Source organism: Bombyx mori, chromosome 13 (assembly GCF_030269925.1).
Source record: "Bombyx mori chromosome 13, ASM3026992v2".
NCBI classification, from domain to species: domain Eukaryota; kingdom Metazoa; phylum Arthropoda; class Insecta; order Lepidoptera; family Bombycidae; genus Bombyx; species Bombyx mori.
The window spans coordinates 2,926,580-2,944,488 of NC_085119.1; the positions used below are offsets into that span (position 1 = coordinate 2,926,580).

The 17,909-nt window shown below is 35.7% G+C and overlaps 1 long non-coding RNA gene across 1 annotated transcript; it reads left to right on the forward strand.

The window, feature by feature from the left end:
• The first annotated feature begins 12,743 nt into the window (after positions 1-12,743).
• Positions 12,744-17,129, forward strand: LOC110385519 (uncharacterized). Its single transcript, XR_002430767.3, has 2 exons — positions 12,744-14,862; positions 16,132-17,129. It is a non-coding gene; the product is annotated as an uncharacterized LOC110385519 (long non-coding RNA).
• Positions 17,130-17,909: the final 780 nt, after the last annotated feature.

Sequence of the window (17,909 nt, forward strand, 5' to 3'; positions counted from 1 at the left end):
ATATAAATACTTTTTTTACCTAACAATAATGACAAAAGATATATTGAATTCATCATCACTGATACGAAATCAATGTTACGGAATTCGAAGAGAAGATCTTTAAGAAGTTATCAGAAGTACAATGGATTGTATCAAAATTAGGTTCAGGGTTGAAATGGCCATTACCTCACAGTCACGTGGTCATGATGGTACAACGTGTGATGTGACGTAGTGGAAGTCTCGACCTGGATATTGCATCAATAATTAATTAATTATAGTACCATAAAGGGACACGAAAAACTAAAATTTAAATTAATAAAAAAATCGATAAAAATACATTGGTACCGTTTGCATGCGAACTTTTTTTTCTGCCTATTCTCTGGATGCCTAGCTATTTCAGCTACGCCCACTCAGGTAGGTGTAGGTGAGCTCACGAGCACAACCTTAGAGAATTTGCTAACATTAGCCCTAGCAGAATCTACCATCGGGTCGAAATCGCGACGCACTGAGAAGATCCGACGAGAATCTCACTGGGCTGTGTCTGCGGGGGCGAACATCGACTCAGGTGAGTATTTGAACACTGGTATTTAGTATTTTATAGAAAAAAACCTTTTTTGTTTCTTTTATTTCCATAATAATCTAGCATAGCACAGAGCATATTCATAATACCGCTCTGATTGGCACTACCGTCTTATCTATTCACAAAAAGTACTTGTGTGATCCGCTTTAAGCCGTGAACCGTCAGCATATTAATATTTACAATTTATTTGAGACTTCGACCTCAAATTTGAACGGAATACGTATAACGTTTTTTTATTGCTCATCTGAGCTCAGAGCTCAGAGCCCACCTGGTGTTAAGTGGTTACTGGAGTCCATATACATTTACAACGTAAATGCGCCATCCATCTTAAGATATAAGTTCTAAGGTCTCAGTATGGTTACAACGGCTGCCCCACCTTTCAAACCGAAACGCATTACTACTTCACGGCAGAAATAGGCAGGGTGGTGGTACCTACCCGTGTGGACTCACAAGAGGTCCTACCACCAGTAAACATTTGCACGTTACGGAACGTAGGTAATGTATGTATAGTTACGTATATTTTGTATACCGGCAATGTAAAGTAATCAAATATGGCGGACGCTGGCTTTTGATTGTAGTACATAGCGTGCAATCTTTTTTCTATGTTCTGTGGGGACTCAACTGTTTCTCTCTTTTTATTTATTTTTTATTTCTTAGATAGGTAGATGAGCTCACAGCCCACCTGGTGTTAAGTGGTTACTGGAGCCCATAGACAACTACAACGTAAATGCGCCACCCACCTTGAGATACAAGTTCTAAGGTCTCAGTATATTTAAAACGGCTGCCCCATCCTTCGAGCCGAAACGCATTACTGCTTCACGGCAGAAATAGACAGGGTACAGTGGTACCTACCGAACTCACAAGATGTCCTACCAATAGTAAAAATTTGCACGTTACGAAACGTAATATATGTATAGTTACGTATATTATGTATACCAGCAATTTAACGTAATACGTTAAACGTAAAATACGTAAAATAAGATACAATCATCTGTAAGACGTAAAAATCTGATAGTTTCACAACATTGTTCGGTCAAATACGTGTAGGTAATGTTAAATTTCTTTAAATATGTAAATTCTCAAGATGAAAGTAGCAATAACCCTTATTAAGAATTCTAATTCATTATGCATATTTCGGATTGTTCAAAGTTTCACTAAAATAATTGTTCATAAGTAAATAAGTACATTAGAAATTTGCCTAATTAATTATATAGTCGCATTCTCTATTTACAAGAAAAATTAGTTCGTTAGTAATAAAACATATTTTAAGTGCTTGCATAATTAGTGTATATCAACTATATTAGTAATTACGTATCAACATTATTTGCATTAATTAATCTTTCACCCACACGCCTCAAGTCTGTTATTTTAAGTCATAACTATATACATCTATATTGAGGCTTTAATCTCACACTATGACGGATGAATAGAGGAAATTAAAAGTCGCATGGTTATCATGAGGTCAGCAAGGGTCAGCTGAAAAGAATATACAGATATAAGAACATAAAGAATGACACGAAGTCCAGGATCGATAGAATATTAATCTTCTCCATTTTTTTTAACGTCGCAATTTTTTTATTCACTACTGAAACGTGGACTTGGCGAGAAGTGGAATTGAAGAAAATAGATGTTCTGTAGATGTGGAGAGGGAGAAGAATGCATCGGTTTCGTCGACTGAGTGTCTTGACACCTCAAGAACTCCGCATCAAGCTGCGTCTCTTTTCTTCAGTGCAATTTCAGAGGGTAGCTTTCTTCGAACACGATTCCCGACTAGGATGACCAGTCTACAGAACACCTTTGTATTCGGAAAGGGTAGATGACACCAGACCGCATAAGGTGCCTTGTGCGATAGAGTGACCAAATCAAGTTTGCAGTGGGAAAACCCCTAAAATTAGTGCAGTAGGATAGCATAGAGGAGGGAAAGATTTCGGAACATCGTAAGGCGCATCAGATCTGGCCCCTACGTGACGAACACAACTACTCTGTTAAGAGTGAAAGGACTGAGAAGGAAAAGAAGAATTTTTAACAATTAATGATGTGATAATTATGAAGTCGTAACATGGCCGGGTTGTAGCGTGTAGATATATTTTAGAGTAAAAAGACATGAGCTCAGTGCGACTTGTTTAATGGCGGATGCATAAACAGGCAGTGTTGCCAATATAAATACGTTTTTTACCTAACAATAATGACAAAAGATATATTGAATTCATCATCACTGATACGAAATCAATGTTACGGAATTCGAAGAGAAGATCTTTAAGAAGTTATCAGAAGTACAATGGATTGTATCAAAATTAGGTTCAGGGTTGAAATGGCCATTACCTCACAGTCACGTGGTCATGATGGTACAACGTGTGATGTGACGTAGTGGAAGTCTCGACCTGGATATTGCATCAATGAACACCCGGAATGGAAGCTCAAAGAAAAAACAAGATTTAAAATAATTTCTGTTTTATTTCGTAATTTGGTTTACTTTGATTTGTGTACCATCTAAGATGCGATTTAAGATGTTCAATATTAGTTTTAGTATCTTACTTTTAACCGAATTCAAATCAAATAAATAATAGTTTAAAAAAACAAAAAAATACGCCTCTGTAGAAAATCCAACTAAAAATTGAAAATAAATTTTTTAAAATTAGTGCAAGAAAAAATGATTTTATTGTAAAAAAAGGGCGTGGGGTGCTTTTCAGGATGTTATCAAAATAACCCTTCTACTCATATCTGTTCATAAAATATTTATAACTATTGATACCAGGCACTTTATATGTCAGAAACATTAAGAAACATTGTCGTTTTAAGACCTAAATTGCCTAACTTTAACTTATTTAAACGAATTGTATTTGTTTTAAATTATACATTTTTATGTACCGCACCTTTAGAACTGAAGTGGCAAACTAAAAATTTGAAGAAAATGAGTATTATACTTTGACCGACTTATAAACATGTATTCTATCAGTTTAAACAAGTAAATTTTATTTATAGCATAGACAGAGTACACTTTCCGTCTCTTTTAAATCGAGCGCATACTTTAAACTTTAAGGTATACGCTTTAAGGCTTAAAGTATTAAAATCGAAACTGAATAATTACAATTCTTCTATTACATTTTTGGCGTTTACAAAAAAATAAGAATTTTGAATTAAGCCATTTCTAAAGATGCGGTATGTTCTGTGCCGTACCACGTTAATGCTGTATTTTGGAACTCAGAAACCACGTAAGTAATAAATATATTATTTCAATATTTAATCGAAAATTCCAGAACTAACAAAGTTTAAATTGCACATGCCATTCGTCATAACAAAAAACGCTGACAAAACCCAAAGGTCTTGTTACAATTTAATGCGAATGCAAAAATATCACTTCAATTTTCGCAATAAATTGCAATCCAATACCACTTGCGATACCTAAGAATAACATTACATTGACACCGTTGCTTATTTAAATAGTTTTAATAATATCGCTTTGATTACGATTTTTTTTGTACTTAAAAATTTTTCAATTAACACCAAAGATTATATAATATAGATTTATATAAGAACGCTGTACATTAAAGGATCTAAACTAATTGTTTCTCCTGTGTCAGGCTTTTAGAAATACACACGCGACAAGAACATCCCGATCTGGAATATCGAATATCTTTAATGGAGAGGAATTTAACCCGAACATACCCTGCCACTGGGCTATCAAATAATGGAGAATATATTTCACTTTAGAATTAGTTTTCTAATTCCCGTTGAGATTTAGTATCAAATAAACTTTTATTGCACGATATGGAATGAGCTTATTGTCTATCTAAGATAAATTCCTACATCGAAATAAAAGGTATATAACATAGAATTAGTTTTAAAACCATAATAAAAAAATATGCATAAAAGTCTTATAATAAACAAATTAACGTAAAATGTTTCGAATGTTATTAAGCAAGTAATAACTGGCATAAAATCAGTTTGCATCAAAAAAACTTTCAAAACTTGAAGTCGTCGTGGCCTAAAGGATAAGACGTCCGGTGCATTCGTATGTAGCGATGCACCGGTGTTCGAATCCCGCAGGCGGGTACCAATTTTTCTAATGAAATACGTACTCAACAAATGTTCACGATTGACTTCCACGGTGAAGGAATAACATCGTGTAATAAAAACCAAACCCGCAAAATTATAATTTGCGTAATCACTGGTGGTAGGACCTCTTGTGAGTCCGCACGGGTAGGTACCACCACCCCGCCTATTTCCGCCGTGAAGCAGTAATGCGTTTCGGTTCGAAGGGTGGGGTAGCCGTTGTAACTATACTGAGACCTTAGAACTTATATCTCGAGGTGGGTGGCGCATTTACGTTGTAGATGTCTATGGGCTCCAGTAACCACTTAACACCAGGTGGGCTGTGAGCTCGTTCATCCATCTAAGCAATAAAAAAAAAAAAAAAAAAAAAAAAACTTTTCAAAATATCTGGGATATGATGACATGGAACAACTTAGCATCAGAGAGCTGGGAGCTCGTTCTACTACTACTAGCTACTCATGCAATAAATAAATAATATAGCAATATATAGAGAGCATCACGTGTAACATTAAAGGAAAATACAGCATTCATAATAATATTTGTATATAATAAGGCTGTGAAAAGACTTATGTAATCCTGCGTGAAGTCGTTATCGACAATAATATATATTTTTTATATATTTATGTATTCTTATATATTTTTCTAAATAGGTAATTACATAAATCGTGCTCACGAACAACAACTAGAATGAAATAATAGTTATTAAATACCAAGTTAAGTGGTGCGAGAGATAATTTTACTCAATTATTGGCAGGGCGGGCCTATAGTGATCTAGTTTCCACAATCCTGCCTATTTCTGTCGGAAAGTAGTCATTTTGTATTGATCCTGCTCATATTTATTCTATACTAGTTGACCCGGCAGACTTCGTAGTGCCTCAATCGATAAATAAAAGACCTAAACTATAAAATAAACTTAAAACAAACAAAAGGAATCCGTCCGACGGGGGACACATCAAAGGGAAAACAAAATTGTTATTTTGATTTAATTCCGAGCATTTTTATGTTTATCTACTTTATAAACTTTCTCTGGACTTCCACAAATAATTCAAGACCAAAATTAGCCAAATCGGTCCAGCCGTTCTCGAGTTTTAGCAAGACTAACGAACAGCAATTCATTTTTATATTTATAGGTTTTCAATGCTACATAGGTAGTCTCCCAGCATACTGTGTTCTGATAGTTTTAAATTCAATAATGAAGAAACAGATTTCGAAGTGGAGTCCAAGATCTGAATTCGAGAATGACTTGCACTAGCGGAGAGTTATGTAGAAATGGGGATTTCTCATATGTACGCCGATATTTTTTTTTTCTGAGATGGATGTACGAGTTCACAGCCCACCTGATGTTAAGTGGTTACTGGAGCCCATAGACATCTACAACGTAAATGCGCCACCCACCTCGAGATATAAGTTCTACGGTCTCAGTATAGTTACAACGGCTGCCGCGCCCTTCGAACCGAAACGCATTACTGCTTCACGGCGGAAATAGGCGGGGTGGTGGTACCTACCCGTGCGGACTCCCAAGAGGTCCTACCACCAGTAATTACGCAAATTATAATTTTGCGGGTTTGATTTTTATTACACGATCTTATTCCTTCACCGTGGAAGTCAATCGTGAACATTTGTTGAGTACGTATTTCAATAGAAAAATTGGTACCCGCCTGAGGGATTTGAACACCGGTGCATCGCTACATACGAATGCACTGTACGTTTTATCCTTTAGGCCACGACGACTTTAAATGTAAGATTCAATTTCTAGTTGCATTACTATTGAAGCAACTAAATAAATAAAGCAATTATTTATTACTGCAAATTACAATGCCCAAAGGATCGGTCTCTCTTTTAATGTCATAAAATTAAACTTTCAAAGTCGACTCTGATGAAAGCACAAAGTTCGTTGAAGCTTAACAAACGGGTAAGTTTCGTTCACACCTCGTTTCATGAGCAATATAGACGGTGTATTGAATAAATCCGATCCCTAAACGCCTCTATTCATAGCTTGCCGATAAAGTTTGTGAACTTTTTTCGAATGGCGACTAATGATATGGTAAGATAACTTTTCATCGATACTTCGAAAATTTTTCGTAAGTTTGTGATTCATATTTATGTGACAATTTTTTTTTTATATTACAATTAATATAACACTATTATAATTTTCAGCCATATTCTTGTCATCTATTTAATATATCTTCATGCAGACCTCCATCTGATTTCTTTGTGGCACATACAGGTTGGATGGCGAAGCTTATATTTGCAAGTTGCAGCCATTGTAAGTAATTTATTTTTAAATAAACTCATCGGATTTTGACAATCAGAATGTCTCGGTCTACGAACACTTCGAAGAGAGATTAGTCCTTACTGTATTTCGTACTTATAGGTTTATGGGCAGTCGCCTGAGAAATTGGTCAAGATGAAATTATCATCTCATTTTTACCGTCGAACCACAGAATATCAATGCATTCTTACCTTTTGACAGTTATCCACCTGCCTCTGAAATAAACTGCACTCCACGGCTTTTTTTGAATATTGTTCTTCAAACGCGGTCTGAAAAGAGTCCTGCGCGGTATTCAGCAAATAGCATTGTTACCATATTTACCACCACATCAGCTTACCGTCAGCTATACCGTATGGTCACCTGCCATTGATGACATTAAAAAAAACTTTTCAGATGTACATACTTAAATTTGGTCGTGTTTTTCTAAATTCCAGCAATAACTGCTGTGGTATGTTCACATGAGCCGCCATCAACAGATATCGTAAATGGCAGCGTTATGGCTGCGGTACTACTCAACAGATTTTATCGATAACAATACAAGACATCACTAAAAAAGTGTCGAGATTAATTCTCCAGGGTCAAAGCTTCGCTGTGAACGAATCGTAATGATTGATTGCTCGTCCGACATTCTTAAATAAGTTTCATCACGTTATCATGAAAAGTCACTGACGAAGAAAACATAAAGTTAAGATATTAACGGCTTCTTCCGTTGTTTATTTAATGCTTAAGCGAATCCTTCGATTTCGCTCAATTTAGAAATAATGAAACACGCCACAGTTTCTTTCGTATCTAAAAATCACGAACGAACAAACAGACTGTCGTATTAATTTTAAATGAAACACCAGCTCATGTCATTTCCCATAGTAAAAAGTATTATTATTTGTTAATCAAAGTTATAAGCTATTTGTATACGAAAGTTTGATCAAATACTTTTTTCAAAAGTAAATTTCCATGAAAGTAAATTTCAAAGACAAACTTCCAAGCACACAAATTTTCACATTTATAATGCTGAATATTGATTTCGCTTAGTGTTTTCGAGCAATGCTTTCTCATTGCTACATTCCACCTGATTTCCCCATTGGTGAATCGCCTGTCTCACTATTCTCCTTGTGATGCATGCGGTGCACTTACATCAAGTTACATCAGGTGATCAGGTGAGCTCGATTTCTTGGGCAGAATGCAATAAAAATTGTATTGAAATAACGTTGTCACTTTTAAATTTAGGAAGAAAAGAATAGCAGAAGAAATGCAGAAGCGGCTTGGCTGAGCCCCTAGCATTGCTGATGTCTATTTCTACATACCGGTGGACCGTGTGCTCGTCTGCCCAAAATGGCGATAGAAAAGTTAGTATTTTAATGAGTAGGTTTTATTTCGACCATGTTTGCCGAGTGCTAAGTAATATTTTCAACCTGCGTGTTTTGGGGATCCCATATCGATATAAATTACCTTGGCCCGCTACTAAAAGGGTCGAAACAGACTATACAACTAAAAGTACACTTTAATATTTAAATTACGGCTTCCCTTTTCATTATTCAGAAGGGTCTTTTAGTCAGGATATTCTGCGGCGGATTTATGGATACAGACTAAGAGGGAATCATTACTGACAAGCAAAACAGTAATGCTTTTAAAAATAAAATTATATAAACAAAGAACGGTATTAACTTGATAAGCACAAGCACTCTTTAACAAGTACATTGCTGTAGCTGGCTGAGATAGGTTACGTTGCATCTGATGTTAAGTCGTTACCGGAGTGCATCGTAATGTGAATGCAGCCCTCCCTAAATCATTAGTTAGAGGTTTCATTAAACATTTTAAAATCTACCGTTCTAATGACACAGAATTTATAAATTTTGCGGACGTATTTAAAGGCATAAGATGCTATGGCTTCATCGTAGAAGTCGGTGTTGAACTAATGTTAATTACGTTTTTCCTTAGACAAATACACATATATCAGGATTTGATTTGATTTGATTCAGATATAGTGCCGTCGTTGTAGAGAGAAGATGCATGTGACTAGGAGATGTATGGAAATGGTAGTGCAAGGTAGAGGGGGAAGAGGTCGACTGAAGAAGACATGGATGGAGTGTGTGAATGACGATATGAGAGAGGAGGAGTGAGTGTTGAGATGACGGCTGATAGAAGAGAATGGAAGAGAAAAATTAGCTGTGCCGACCCACCTAGTGGGATAAGGTGGAGAAAAAGAAGATATAGTGCCGTCGTTTGATAGGTGCACATCGGGACTCTTATACTGTAGGCCACGACTACTTCGGTAGGACGTAGGCTTAGCCCATTAAGTTTCTCGCCGGATTTCCCAGTGGGTCACGATTCTGATTCGGTGGTTGATTCTGCAAAGCACCGCTCTTGCTAGGGCTAGTGTTAGCAAATTCTCTCACGTTGAGCCCGTGAGCTCCTCCGGGCGTAGCTGGAATAGCTACTTTGGATATCAGAAAAAAGGTACGGAAAAAAGCCTAGGTTGCAGGATTGCCTTTTTAATACGCGTTTATTAGCTTCAAACGTATGTATGTTAGTATGTAACGGAATCTTTGAACATGATTTTGACCCTCTTCAAAACGTCGGATTAACTCGAAATTTGGCATACTTATTAAGGACCGCTGACAATTCAATAATAAAAAAAAATTTGAAAAAATTGAAATTCAAATAAAAAACGAAAAAAATAACGTTTAAAGAAACAAAAAAAATACGCTTTTATAGAAAATACAACTAAAATATAGAAAATAAATTTTAATAAATTTGAATTAAAAATAGTGTAAGAAAAAATGATTTTATTGTAATAAAAGCGTGGGGTGCATGATATCAGTAGTTATAAATATTTTATGAACAGATATGAGTAGAAGGGTTATTTTAATAATATCCTGAAAAGCACCCTACGCTTTCTTAGTTGGATTTTCTATAAAAGCGTATTTTTTTTGTTTCTTTAAACGTTATTTTTTTCGTTTTTTATTTGAATTTCAATTTTTTCAAATTTTTTTTTATTATTGAATTGTCAGCGGTCCTTAATAAGTATGCCAAATTTCGAGTTAATCCGACGTTTTGAAGAGGGTCAAAATCATGTTCAAAGATTCCGTTACATACTAACATACATACGTTTGAAGCTAATAAACGCGTATTAAAAAGGCAATCCTGCAACCTAGGCTTTTTTCCGTACCTTTTTTCTGATATCCAAAGTAGCTATTCCAGCTACGCCCGGACGAGCTCACGGGCTCAACGTGAGAGAATTTGCTAACACTAGCCCTAGCAAGAGCGGTGCTTTGCAGAATCAACCACCGAATCAGAATCGTGACCCACTGGGAAATCCGGCGAGAAACTTAATGGGCTAAGCCTACGTCCTACCGAAGTAGTCGTGGCCTACAGTATAAGAGTCCCGATGTGCACCTATCAAACGACGGCACTATATCTTCTTTTTCTCCACCTTATCCCACTAGGTGGGTCGGCACAGCTAATTTTTCTCTTCCATTCTCTTCTATCAGCCGTCATCTCAACACTCACTCCTCCTCTCTCATATCGTCATTCACACACTCCATCCATGTCTTCTTCAGTCGACCTCTTCCCCCTCTACCTTGCACTACCATTTCCATACATCTCCTAGTCACATGCATCTTCTCTCTACAACGACGGCACTATATCTGAATCAAATCAAATCAAATCCTGATATATGTGTATTTGTCTAAGGAAAAACGTAATTAACATTAGTTCAACAACGACTTCTACGATGAAGCCATAGCATCTTATGCCTTTAAATACGTCCGCAAAATTTATAAATTCTGTGTCATTAGAACGGTAGATTTTAAAATGTTTAATGAAACCTCTAACTAATGATTTAGGGAGGGCTGCATTCACATTACGATGCACTCCGGTAACGACTTAACATCAGATGCAACGTAACCTATCTCAGCCAGCTACAGCAATGTACTTGTTAAAGAGTGCTTGTGCTTATCAAGTTAATACCGTTCTTTGTTTATATAATTTTATTTTTAAAAGCATTACTGTTTTGCTTGTCAGTAATGATTCCCTCTTAGTCTGTATCCATAAATCCGCCGCAGAATATCCTGACTAAAAGACCCTTCTGAATAATGAAAAGGGAAGCCGTAATTTAAATATTAAAGTGTACTTTTAGTTGTATAGTCTGTTTCGACCCTTTTAGTAGCGGGCCAAGGTAATTTATATCGATATGGGATCCCCAAAACACGCAGGTTGAAAATATTACTTAGCACTCGGCAAACATGGTCGAAATAAAACCTACTCATTAAAATACTAACTTTTCTATCGCCATTTTGGGCAGACGAGCACACGGTCCACCGGTATGTAGAAATAGACATCAGCAATGCTAGGGGCTCAGCCAAGCCGCTTCTGCATTTCTTCTGCTATTCTTTTCTTCCTAAATTTAAAAGTGACAACGTTATTTCAATACAATTTTTATTGCATTCTGCCCAAGAAATCGAGCTCACCTGATCACCTGATGTAACTTGATGTAAGTGCACCGCATGCATCACAAGGAGAATAGTGAGACAGGCGATTCACCAATGGGGAAATCAGGTGGAATGTAGCAATGAGAAAGCATTGCTCGAAAACACTAAGCGAAATCAATATTCAGCATTATAAATGTGAAAATTTGTGTGCTTGGAAGTTTGTCTTTGAAATTTACTTTCATGGAAATTTACTTTTGAAAAAAGTATTTGATCAAACTTTCGTATACAAATAGCTTATAACTTTGATTAACAAATAATAATACTTTTTACTATGGGAAATGACATGAGCTGGTGTTTCATTTAAAATTAATACGACAGTCTGTTTGTTCGTTCGTGATTTTTAGATACGAAAGAAACTGTGGCGTGTTTCATTATTTCTAAATTGAGCGAAATCGAAGGATTCGCTTAAGCATTAAATAAACAACGGAAGAAGCCGTTAATATCTTAACTTTATGTTTTCTTCGTCAGTGACTTTTCATGATAACGTGATGAAACTTATTTAAGAATGTCGGACGAGCAATCAATCATTACGATTCGTTCACAGCGAAGCTTTGACCCTGGAGAATTAATCTCGACACTTTTTTAGTGATGTCTTGTATTGTTATCGATAAAATCTGTTGAGTAGTACCGCAGCCATAACGCTGCCATTTACGATATCTGTTGATGGCGGCTCATGTGAACATACCACAGCAGTTATTGCTGGAATTTAGAAAAACACGACCAAATTTAAGTATGTACATCTGAAAAGTTTTTTTTAATGTCATCAATGGCAGGTGACCATACGGTATAGCTGACGGTAAGCTGATGTGGTGGTAAATATGGTAACAATGCTATTTGCTGAATACCGCGCAGGACTCTTTTCAGACCGCGTTTGAAGAACAATATTCAAAAAAAGCCGTGGAGTGCAGTTTATTTCAGAGGCAGGTGGATAACTGTCAAAAGGTAAGAATGCATTGATATTCTGTGGTTCGACGGTAAAAATGAGATGATAATTTCATCTTGACCAATTTCTCAGGCGACTGCCCATAAACCTATAAGTACGAAATACAGTAAGGACTAATCTCTCTTCGAAGTGTTCGTAGACCGAGACATTCTGATTGTCAAAATCCGATGAGTTTATTTAAAAATAAATTACTTACAATGGCTGCAACTTGCAAATATAAGCTTCGCCATCCAACCTGTATGTGCCACAAAGAAATCAGATGGAGGTCTGCATGAAGATATATTAAATAGATGACAAGAATATGGCTGAAAATTATAATAGTGTTATATTAATTGTAATATAAAAAAAAAAACGTTTAAAGAAACAAAAAAAATACGCTTTTATAGAAAATACAACTAAAATATAGAAAATAAATTTTAATAAATTTGAATTAAAAATAGTGTAAGAAAAAATGATTTTATTGTAATAAAAGCGTGGGGTGCATGATATCAGTAGTTATAAATATTTTATGAACAGATATGAGTAGAAGGGTTATTTTAATAATATCCTGAAAAGCACCCTACGCTTTCTTAGTTGGATTTTCTATAAAAGCGTTTTTTTTTTTTTTAACTATTATTTATTAAGCATTGAACATTGTTATAGTGAATTCGATGAATCAAAAAAAAGAGATTAATATTACAGTATATCTACTAAGCCGTTTGTAAATCTTAATGGGTATTCCTTGCATAAACAAGTTACACAACACAGCGTCGCTGAGACGCCTCTTCTGGTTGCTAGGCAACCGTGCAGCCAATCGATAACCACCCTAGCGTGATCCATTCATACCCTAACAATGAATCTAAGCATTTTTGTGTTTATTCATTAATTTGGTCGATGACAGAAAATATTGTTAGGATTTTTAATTTGACAAAATTTGATGTATTTTGAACTTGTATCGTGTTTTCCTGTAAGCATAGTAATGTATTAAGCTGTAGTTTTTAATTATCCTAGACTCCAGAAAGCCGAAATAAATACTAGATTATTATAACGTGTGGTTGAATATAAATGCCATTATTAAGCGGTGTACTTTTCTTGGTGTCTATATTATAATCGAAGACAAAGTCTTAGACTAATTTAGTAATAATTATAGACGACATATAGACATAACTATAGTGTACCGGCATAATATTGATATAATTGTTTCCGGATTGACTGAAGTGAAAATGTTTATTTGCTGAACCTCATCCTAAAATTTACATCACCTCGTCATTACTATAAAGCATATTAAATTATTTACATTTCACACGTACGTTAAAGTTTCAAAGTGCATAATTAGTACTTTGCCTTTATGACTTTATCATCCAAGGTATGGACATAATGACTTTCACTAGCACAAAATAAATTTAGTTATTAACCGACTTCAAAAAAGGATTCTCAATACGAGTTTATGTGTCTTATACCAAAAAAATTTTCTAAGTGACTTGATTTTGATGATTCTTTACTTAATTTGAAAGCTGATGCTTCTCATTTGGTCTCATTAAACTTTTATTAAGATATGACCACTAGTTTTTGAGTTACCCTTAATAATGCATACTTAAATGACTTTGACTACATTAGTGAAATTTCCAATTAATTTTTATAAATGTTTTATTTATGTATGCTAATCTATGTTCTCCGTAAGCAGTGAGGTTGTGCCCGCGACCGTAATGCCAACAAACTCTCATGAGGAGTGGAACAAATACACGAATTAACATTAATTTAATTCAAATAAAATTTGGTACGAAGCAAATTATTCTCAAGTTAAAATTTAGTGATGTGAATTAATTTAGAGTCGAGAGAGAGAGTTATTTAAATTGACTGTTTTTCGGATACATGAAAATGTAATATTAATTTACTAATTGCCTATGCTATTCACAATGTAACTGCAAGCGTTTGGTTAATAAGCTGATACTTGTGTTCATGTGAGCGTATATTTAGGTCGCCTAATTATGTTTCCCATTGCGGAGAGCCTCCAACCTCCAACCCAGGTAACACCTACTTTTATTTAATTAATAAAAAGTTGGTAGATGTGATCTAAATTTATTCGATGATCAACGGTAAACAGTTCATTCTACCTTCAGACACTAAATAGAAGACTATTTTGTTGGCCTATCAAAACATATAACAAAACCCATTATACGTCATACGTTAGTATTGCATACAGACACGTTCATCATACAAACTTCACAGAGTAACTAAGAGCGAGGAACATTGAAATGATAAAGTTTTCCAATTTGTTTTTTCGCTTGGCTTGCGACGACTGACCTCTCACACTGTGACGGCGATTTAGCGGGCTCATTTATAGTTTTGTATTTAAATACGTTTTTTGTGCGTTTTCAGGTTACACGTCAACTTAGCGAGATTCAACTTCTCTGAAGTAACTTAATGACAACTCGTTTTGACGTCTTGGAAAAAAACGGCAAGATAGTGGCGACCTGCAAGGCACGGTGCAAACAGTAAAATAATTCTTGTTTTTGGCATCGCAGAAGACCTTAAGTAAACGATTATGTGAGGAAGGAAATTTTCGCAGGTTTTTTTTTAAATTTTAATAATTATGTTTTAAATTCACAAGCTATGAGGGAACAATTGTACATACCTAGAAAAAAGCTGTGTTCAGCGTAAAATATCAGTTATAATCATACGAAACAATTAAAAAAAACACCGCTCGCTCGCGTTAACAATAAAACCGAAGTTCATCTTCTGAAAGAAGCGAGAGAAACAAAACCTCGGATCGTTCAGCTCGACGACTTTCTTCGTGCGCTAACTACTTCGTATATTTCTTAGCAAACCCACCGTGATTAATGCTTTGAACGCTGAAAAGCGCCGTAATAATTTCTACTAGTTAGATTATATTCTCGGTTTTTTTTTGGTTCAATGGAAAAATTCTTTGAAACTAATCGCGCGCCACCTATCGAAAGCCTACTCAAGGGCGGATCCAGCTTTGGCGCCAGGAGGGGGTCACATAGTCGTGGGCAAGTTAAGAACTTATAATTTCATTTTGATAACAATAGATAATAAATAAATCATGATTTTTTCAATTAGTCCAAGTTAGTTCAAGTCCTGGAACTAGCTCGGGGGGGGGGGGTCATGACCCATATGACCCCCACTGGATCCGCCGTTGAGCCTACTTTACCGTGCCAGAAACGGCAATAACAGCAACTTTACTATATACTACTATGAACGCATACACAAAGAACAAGGAGTAGCTTCTAACACGCGGTCAGAGAAATTTGCCTAGCGTTAACTTTTCGGCATTAATCTGGTCTGTTAATCGTGATAGATTGGAAGGTGAACTCAAAGCTTCTACCATTTTAAGTGGATACTGTAACATACCAATACATACCAATCCATACGTGAAGTAAAAACTTTGTACCCCTTTTTAGGAAAATTGCGCGGACGGAGGAGTATGAAATTTCGCACACTTATAGAGAATATAGAGAAGGAGTGCAGAATGTTAATATTATTTTAAATAATGCTTAAAAAATACATTAAATCAATAAAAACAACATTACACACACTACCATGTATTGGACACACACACGCATGCATACTATTTGTTTATAGTCAAAATTTTCTTATTGCTTAAAGTCTGTGGTCAATAGACTAAATATTGTTTGTCTTTATTAATATTTGTCTAAAATGTAGTCTTGGCGAAATCTGTGTGATTATAGAAGTATAATAGTTTGAAAATAGAATCATAATAGTGTACAAATTTATAATTTCAATTAAACATTGTCGAATTTCGACAGCCGGGGAGCCACTAGTAATGTTAATAACATATTATTTAATTGCTTTTCAGCTGAAACGTATAGTACGAAATCTTAGGCATTGGCTCTTTTAAGTGAACATTCGTAAGACGAGAGGCTACGCTCACCGACTCACACAGATTCTTCAGTTCCGTGGATCTAAAAATCGGCTACTCCGACGTATGATGGTTGCTGCTTTGCTCGTGTCGATGATCAGCCCTCCAGCGTCCCGTCGAGTAACGTCGTGAGGAAGTACACGAGACAGCGCCCGAAGCTCCCATTCTGTTAACGTGCTGACATCAATCTAATAAACACATTGGGCTCAAAGGAACATGAAGCAGATATAATGATAATCTTATTATTTATTCGTAGATAATAATATGATTTTAATATATTTTGTTATATACCTGCTTACGTCTTATGTAGCTGCAAATGTATGTGTCATAATAGATATTAATTTTTGGAGTTTACTCCTTTAGAATCGATTTACATATATAGGCCCGGGGTATGAAAATTATGGGGACCAAAATCGTACTAGCATGTCACACGAAATGCGTTATGCGCCTGATTGGCTCCTGATTGCGTGATGCGTGCGCGCGCCAATCAAAATCGTACTAGCATGTCACACGAAATGCGTTATGCGCCTGATTGGCTCCTGATTGCGTGATGCGTGCGCGCGCCAATCAGGAGCCAACGCGCGGCCGCGTTATTGCAGGTGACGCCGGGCTGCTGCGCCGGCAGTCCGCCACAAAGCCTCGTACTGATCGCGCGTTTCTCTCATTATTGTATTTTCATATATTTGTTAGTCGTTTGTTTTGTGTCTCGTTAATTTGTTAATAATCTGTAGTGTATCGTGTTGTCGTAATATAGAACTATTTCTCGTATTGTTTCGTTTAATTTTTTATATCCAGTAAACTCCAGTCGTGCGTCGGAGCGGACACACACACTTTTTTTTTATTTTTTTATTTATTTCGATATCTATGTAAATTCTTTGGCGTGTGAATACTTTGATAAAGCATTTTAAACATAAACGCATTGTTATTATTCAAAATATAAAGTATTATTATGCTCTTTTCCAATTAAGAAGTCCCATTTGACAGATGTTATTATTATGTTATTGCTTGTGTGTGAATTAATTGTATAATGATTTAGATTGATTGTGTATTTTTAAATGATGATTTACGATCATAAACAAAAAATGATTATTATTTCAAATAATGCGAAACGTGAAGAGTTACGGTCTAAAAAGTGTCAAAAGGGACTACGTAATTGGAATAGAGTATAATAGTAGAACAAAGAAAATTGCTGTGGCGGGTAGCCATAATCCAACGCAAGATAATTGACAGATGCCTGAATCTCGCTTACGACATTTTCAAGATAAAGCGCATATATACAAGTTCCGAACAACAACATTCGGACCGTCGGTCTACCGAGCAATATCACCCGCTCGGTGGAAGATCTTCCCTTTGTCGTATATGCCTTGCTACATTGCTATGACAAACATAATAATAGTTGCAAATAGTGTAGTGAATGTTTTTGTACTTTAATATGTTTTGATAAGAACGATCTTGAAACTTATACATGAATAGAGTAATCAAGGCACGCTTCGACGTGGCTCTTGCAAAACATTTTACGCAAAACAGTGAAACTTGGTACTTGGTTAAAGTTCTCGCCTAAAGAATCGATTTTTAACGCCCCGCGGTACCATAATTTGTTGGGCAATAAACTCGAAAATTCTCGAAGGAGCATATATTTTTCATTGCGATATAATAAGATACTTTTGATCACAGAACGCTTTAACAACGCATTGTATTATTGTATTCTACGTCCT